Source organism: Elephantulus edwardii, unplaced genomic scaffold (assembly GCF_000299155.1).
Source record: "Elephantulus edwardii isolate Elephantulus edwardi_28Jun2011 unplaced genomic scaffold, EleEdw1.0 scaffold00127, whole genome shotgun sequence".
Lineage (NCBI taxonomy): Eukaryota > Metazoa > Chordata > Mammalia > Macroscelidea > Macroscelididae > Elephantulus > Elephantulus edwardii.
The window spans coordinates 7,302,428-7,309,449 of NW_006399877.1; the positions used below are offsets into that span (position 1 = coordinate 7,302,428).

The following is a 7,022-nucleotide window of genomic DNA, read 5'->3' on the forward strand; positions in this document are numbered from 1 at the left end:
CGGAATGCTCCTTGGAGTCAAGGATTCTGAAGCTTCGTCTGACATACTTTGGGCATGTTGCAAGAAGGGACTGGTCCTTGGAGAGGGACATCATGTTTGGGAGAGTGGAGAGGAGGCGCAGGAGAGGAAGACCCTCAATGAGATGGATTGATTTTGTGACTGGAGTGGTGGGAATAAGTGTGTTTGAGACGGCGAGGTTGGCACAGGATAGAACGGCGTTTAGAGCACTTGTACATAGGGTCGCTATGAGTCACAAGCAACTCGATGGCACATAACAACAGCAATAAGCTCCATGTCCAAAGTAGGAAAGACAAACCGTAGCCATCTTTGCTTCCGAGGAGCACTCTGGCTGTACCCTCTCCAAGGCATATTTGTTTGTTCTCTTGGCCATCCATGGGATATTCGGTGCTCTTCTCCAAATCCACAGCTCAAAGGCATTAATTCTCCTGTCATTCTTATTGATTGTGCAGCTCTCTGATGCATAGCAGGTGATTGAGAAGACCATGGCCTGAATCAACACACCTTAATCTTCAAACTGACGTCATTGTTCTTCAGCATTTTAGAGACGTCCCTGACAGCAGGCTTGCCTTATGCAATAAACACATCTCCTAATTTTCTGACTGCTAATACCATGGGTTTCTTGATACAAGGAAGATGAAATCAGTGACAGTTTCTATCCTTTCTCCATCTTTTGGTCCTGTAGCAAGGATCTTTGTTTTCTTGATGTTAAAATTGAATCCATATTGAAGGCTGAAGTCCATGATCTTCTACAGCAAGTGTTTCATTTGTTCCTTCCTCTCAGCAAGCAAAGTTGTGTCATCTGCATAACTCAGATTGTCGATGAGTCTTCAATGCTGATGCCACATTTCTCTTCATAGAGTTCAGCTTTGCGAGCTGTTTGCTCAGCATACAGATTGAACAGGTATGGAGAAAGGGTACAACCCTGACTTACATCCTTTTCCGTTTTAAACCATGCAGTATTCCCTTGCTCGGTTCGGACAACAGCTTCTTGGTCTGGGTATTAGTTTGCACATCAGAACAATGAGATATAATCGCACCTCAGCAAGAACCAGCAATGTTCAGTAAGACATCAAACAACAAAAGCTGGCAAAGTCTGGAAGGGTTAGAACTTCACACACTGTGGAAGGAATATAAAATGGTGCAACCACTACAGGAAGTAGTTGGAAAGTTGGGAATAGAAGATCATTTGATCCAGCGATCCCATTACTAGACATATATCCCAAAGAAATAAGAGCTGTGGCACAAACAGACATGAACACTTACGTTCATTGCACTATTATTTACAAGGACAGAGAGTTGAAGACAACCTGAGTGCCCACCAAAAGATGAATGGATAAAGAAACTGTGGTATCATCACGCAATGGCATATTACACATCACTAAAAAAAATCTATTGCTTGGATCCACAAGCAACAACTTTGGTGCCAGCAGTCGGGGTATCAGGAGGCACAAAGCATCGGGAAAGTCTGCTGTCAGGGATGTTTCCAAAGTCCTGAAGAGCAATGATGTTAGTTTAAAAACTAAGGTGCATCTGATTCAAACCACAATCTTTCTATGCATCTGAGAGCTGGACAATGAATAAGGATGACAAGAGATGAATCGATGCCCTTTGAGTTGTGGTGTTGGGTAAGGGAACTGAGTGTCCCATGGACGGCCAAAAGAACAAACCGATACGTCTTGGAGAAAGTGCAGCCAGAGTGCTCCTTGGAGGCAAGCTTGTGATGAAGCTTCGTCTCATATACCCTGGGTGTGTTGCTAGGAGTGGCTCTTCCTTGGAGGACATTGTGCTTGGGAAGGTGGACGGTCTGTGAAGGAGGAGGATACCCAACAAGGTGGATTAACACAGTGGCTGCAGCTCACGCGTGTCAGGGAGGACAAGGAGGCACAAGGTGGGGGGACCCCCGTTCAGATCTGTTCTCACAGGGTTGCTGAGTCATACCCACCTGCACCTAACAACAACAATAACAAGAACAATGAAGAATTTGTGAAATACTCTACAGCAAGGATGAACCTAGAATAAATTATGCTAAATGACTTCAATCAATCACAACAGGCCAGTTGCAATATAAGACCACAAATATAAGAAACTAAGGGAAGGGTGGCACACAGATGGAATCAATTCCGGAGGATTAACAGATGAGAAAGGAAAGGGAGCAAAAATTAATAAACAGACCAGAAGCGAAGATAATAGACAGTAAGAGCTGTTGGGTATTATGTACCGTTGGGCCGGAACCAGCCCATAGGTGACCCTCCAGTGGGTTTTCAGAAGCATTTAGTTGCTCAGAAAGAGATTTCCCCATCTTTCTCCTGTGAAGCAGCTGGTGGATTTGAACCACATGCCTTAGACAGAGGCAGCCCAACAGCATCTAATAGCAATGACAGTCCTCCCACCTGCCCACAAAGGGCTCTTCCTGGATCTCGTACTAATCTACTAAGATTTCTAAGAAGCTCAGGTTCCCACCTGTGAGGGGTCCCTCACTTAGTGAGACCCTGTTAGTGGGGGATTGCAGGTAGTTCTAAAGAGAAGAGGCCCTCCTAGGACCACCCCAGGGAGTCTGAAGGGTGCAGGTTTCACCTAACTACAGGGAACAGAATTTACAAAAGCAGAGAGCCTGGAAAAGCGTGTGGCGAAGGCAGGGCTCTGAGGAGGTTATACCCCCTGATGGTACAGAGGTGACTGCTAAGTAAAAGGTCAGTGCCTCAAACCCACTAGCCACCCTGAGGGAGAGGTGTAGTCATCTGCTTCTGTGGGCGGAGACCTTGGAGACCCCATGGGAATGCCTCAATCCACCCTAGACAGTTGCTGAATCAGAATCAACTCACCAGCAACAAGTCTGGTGGGACAGGTGGTGTCATGTGTCAGAACTGACCCACAGCTGACCCTGCAGCGAGTTTGCAGATGCAGGAAATCTCCCGGCAGGAGATAGTTCATCCTTTTCCTGTGGAGCAGCTGGTGGGTTCGATCTGTGCGCCTTTAGGATTGGAGCACAAGTTCTTACCACGAGGCCACCAGGACTCCCTGGGAGAGGTAGGTGATAGGATGTCTGCTGCTTTTGTTGTGTACTGATGACTCAGAACTGACCCATAGCTGGCCCTTTGATGGGTTTTCAGAGGCAGTTAATCACATGAAAGGAGACTGCCCGTCTTGCTTCTGCAGAGCAGCTAGTCGATTTGAACCTCGCGCCTCTGTGCTGGCAGCACCGATCGTCAACAAGACGGAATGGCTCAGTGGCTGCAGCAATGGACTCAGACGTAACAAGCATGGTGAGAATGGGCCAGGCCTGGGCAGTGCCGCCATCTCTTGACTGCTTGCTGACTGGGTGGCACCTGAGGACACCTGACAGCACAACAGCAGCAGAGGAACAGATTTAATCAGACCCTGATCACGAGAGGTCTTCTGGAGCAGAGGGACTGAGGCAACCCACCCCACCTTAAATGCCAGCTGACCAAGGAGGAAGAGCTGCTGGCCCAGAGATTGGTGGGCCATGGACTTGGTGGACTGGCGAGACCCGAGAGAAGTCAAGTTCAAATTTTGCTGATTGGTTCTGATACCAGGACAGCTCAAGTTCTGCTGCCTGGACCTGGTGCCAGGTGGTGCAGGGGTGGGGATGGTGGTTTCGTTGTTGAACACACATGGATGCAGATGGAAGCAGCAGTGGCATCCACTTCCTGAACAACATGCCTCTGGAAACTCTATGAACTTTGAGAAATGACAAGAGTTAAAGAAAAGCTTCAAGTCTTTTGTTCAGATGTTTCGGGCTTGTCTAGGTAGCAGTCCAGGTCCTCAAGCAGTGCGCAGATGGAAAGATGACCCCAAGAGAGGGCTGTGCAGAGACACATGGCTTCCTGTGGAAAAAGGTGAAGATGGCAAGATCTTGAGCTTGGGGAGTCAGATAGCATCTCTCTCTCTCTCTCTGTCTCTCTCTCTGTCTCTCTCTCTCTCACACACACACACACACACACACACACACACACACACACACTGCAGACTTAAAGCCTAGAGACATGAGACTGGTTGTTCTGACAGTAACTGGGGGCTTGGCCAGCTTTGGGAACTCAGCCCCACCCTCCCCAAAGTCAGCACTAGAGGAAGATGGAATGGGTGCAGCAGTAGATATACACCCTCTGGGATCCAGGGAGGGAAACGCAACCCCAGCGTTCCAGGGGAGAAGCTGTTGTGAGGTGCTGAGTTGACCACAACTCAGAACAACCCTCTGAACAACAGACCTATGTGAGCCCTGTCTTTCCTGCACCGTCCTCACCCTCTGTCCTGTTCCAACCCGTTGTGGTCATCACTGTGTTGATGCATCTCCTCGAGGCTCTTCCTCTCTTTCACTGAACCCTCTACCTTTTCCAGCATAATATGACTTTCTAAGAGTGGTTCCTCCTGAAAACATACACAAAATATGTGAACTTTAACTTCACCATCCTTGTCCCTAAGGAGCACACACGCTGGCTGCACCTTCCCCAAAATACACTTGTTTGTTCTTTCGGCAGTCTAGGGGATCTTCAGTACTCTTCTCCAACACCACAACTTCAAGATGTTGATGATTCTTCAGTTATCTTTATTCACTGCCCAACTTTCAGGTGCATAGGAAGCAATTTAAAATATTGTGGCTTGGATCAGGTGCACCTTAGTCTCAAAAGTGATGTCCTTGCTCTGTAGAACTTTGGAGAGGCCTTTGCCAGCAGATTTCAGGGGAGAAGAGTCTTGGCAATGTGCTCCTGTAAAGATTTGTGTTGGAAGCCGGTGAGGCCATTCTTCTTTGCCCTACCACGGGTCTCACTTAGAATTGACTCAAAGGCAGTATTGTTGAGTACTGCGGAGCCAGCAGGTTTTCAGAGGCTGTAAATAGCAAGGGAGGAGATTACCCATCCCTCTCCAACAGAGAAGCTGCTGGATCCGAACTTCAGAGCTGTGGGTTGCAGCACATCTTCTTACCACTAGGCCACCAGAGATCCCTTTAAATCATATGGGAGGAGATTTTGAACCCGGTTTCTTGGGGTTGGCAGTGCAATTCCTTACCAGTGGACTTTCCTATTGTGACTTCTCCCCACCCCTTATCACAAGATGCCTTTTGATGGACCAGTGTGTCCAGCTCCCTGGAATGGACTCTGGCTCTCAGGTGACCCCACACGTGCTCCTCAGGGGTTTTAAGGCTGGGGTTGTGAAGCAAACCTCCAGGCCTTTCTTTGGAGGCGCCTCTGGGTACCCTCAGCAGTTGCACCAACTGGAAATTACTGTTGAATTGATTAATCAAGGCCGCTCGCACTGGGAGTGTTTGCATTAAAGACAGTGGACAGTGTACCTTCAAATCAATGCCCCAGGGGCAGGAGGTGGGAAGGGTTTTCCTATGAGCTCAGGGACACCTCCACCCTTGCCTCCTCTCCCTCAGGTTGTTGTTGTTGTTGTTGTTATGTGCCATCGAGTTGCTTGCGACTCATAGCGACCCTGTGTACAACAGCCCTAAACTCTGCTCTATCCTGTGCCAATCGCACTGCCTCTGACACACCCATCCCGATTATCCCAGTCACTGAATCAATCCACCTCATAGAGGGTTTTCCCCTCCTGCGCTGTCCCTCCACCCTGCCAAGTATGATGTCCTTCTCCAAGGACCAGTCTCTCCTCACAACGTGTCCAAAGTATGTTAGAGGAAGCTTCAGAATCCTTGCCTCCAAGGAGTAGCCTGGTTTAACCCTCTCCAGGATGAATCTGTTTGTTTTCTTGGCAGTCCACGGTACATTCAATACTCTTCTCCAGCACCACAGCTCAAAGGCATCAATTCTCCTTCTATCCTTCCTAGTCATTGTCCAACTCTCTGATGCATAACAAGTGATTGCAAAGACCATGGCCTGTATCAGATGCACCTTAGTCTCCAGAGACACACCGTTGCTCTTGAGTACTTTAGAGAGGTCCCTAACAGCAGGCTTTCCCATCGCAATACATTTTTTTATTTCCTGGCTCCTGGTGCCAAGAGTGTTGACCGTGGAGCAGAGCAAACGGAAGCTGTGAACAATCTCAATCTCTTCCCATCTATCCTGATGCTACCAATTGGTCCAGTGGTGAGAATCTTTGTCTTCTTGACATTGAGCCTCAGGCCATACTGAAGGCTGCAGTTCTTGACCCTCTGCAGCAAGTGCATGAGGTCCTCCTCAGTTTCAGCAAGCAGGGTTGTGTCATCTGCATAACGCAGATTGTTGATAGATCTTCCACCAATCCGGACGCCACACTTTGTCCTTTAAGGGATGTATATAAACCTAAGGAATTTTCCCTGGCCGGGGATGCAGTCCTGAGCACAGTGACCTGGGGTCCAGAGGGCGCAGGGTGGAGACCAGGGTTGGATTCCCCCCCTCATCGCAGCACTGGTCCTCCTCCACCCCCGCCTCCAGTCCAGCCCCATTTCTGCTCGCCCTCTGTATCTGGAAGGAGCACTGGCCGCGTAGCGGCAAAGCGTTGTTTCTAGTAGAAGGCCCCCAGCTGTCTGCGTCTGTACAGGTGTTCCGTTTTGGAGAGCCACAGGCCGCTCCACTCCGCCCTGTCCTCTAAGGGTCGCGGTGAGCGGGATGGCCTGTCGATGGCTTTGGCTCTGTGGCCCCATAAAGTTGCCAACTGCAGAAGTCAGAGTCCCAGAGGGGGAACTGGGGGAGGCTTTCCCTCCTCCTCCAGCCCCGAGTCATCGGCCGGTCGGAACCTCAGAAGCTGAAGGCTGCTTGCTCGTCTCGCAGCCAGACCCACCCTGTGCGCGGTGCTCTCCCCACATACAGCGTGAAAAGTGTGCCTTCAGGGGTCTTCTAAGACTAGCCCCAGACCGAGGCACCTCCAGCGGGGACAGCTCGACCCGGGGTGGTAGAGGGTGCGCAAAGGCGGAGGGTGGAGACATGCCGGGGAGAAGGCGGCCGCCCCGCACTGGGCAAGTTGGTTTGGGGATCCATGTGGACCCCACGGAGCTGTGTGGCAGGACCTGACCGTAGAGAGGGGCAGCAGGCCGAGGTTGGGCGGGG

General features: G+C 49.9%; 1 protein-coding gene across 1 annotated transcript in view; it reads left to right on the forward strand.

Moving 5' to 3' along the window:
* NGEF (neuronal guanine nucleotide exchange factor) overlaps positions 1–7,022 on the forward strand; it is a 96,852-nt gene that overhangs the window by 39,256 nt on the left and 50,574 nt on the right. The gene's annotated exons all lie outside the window — the stretch shown is intronic.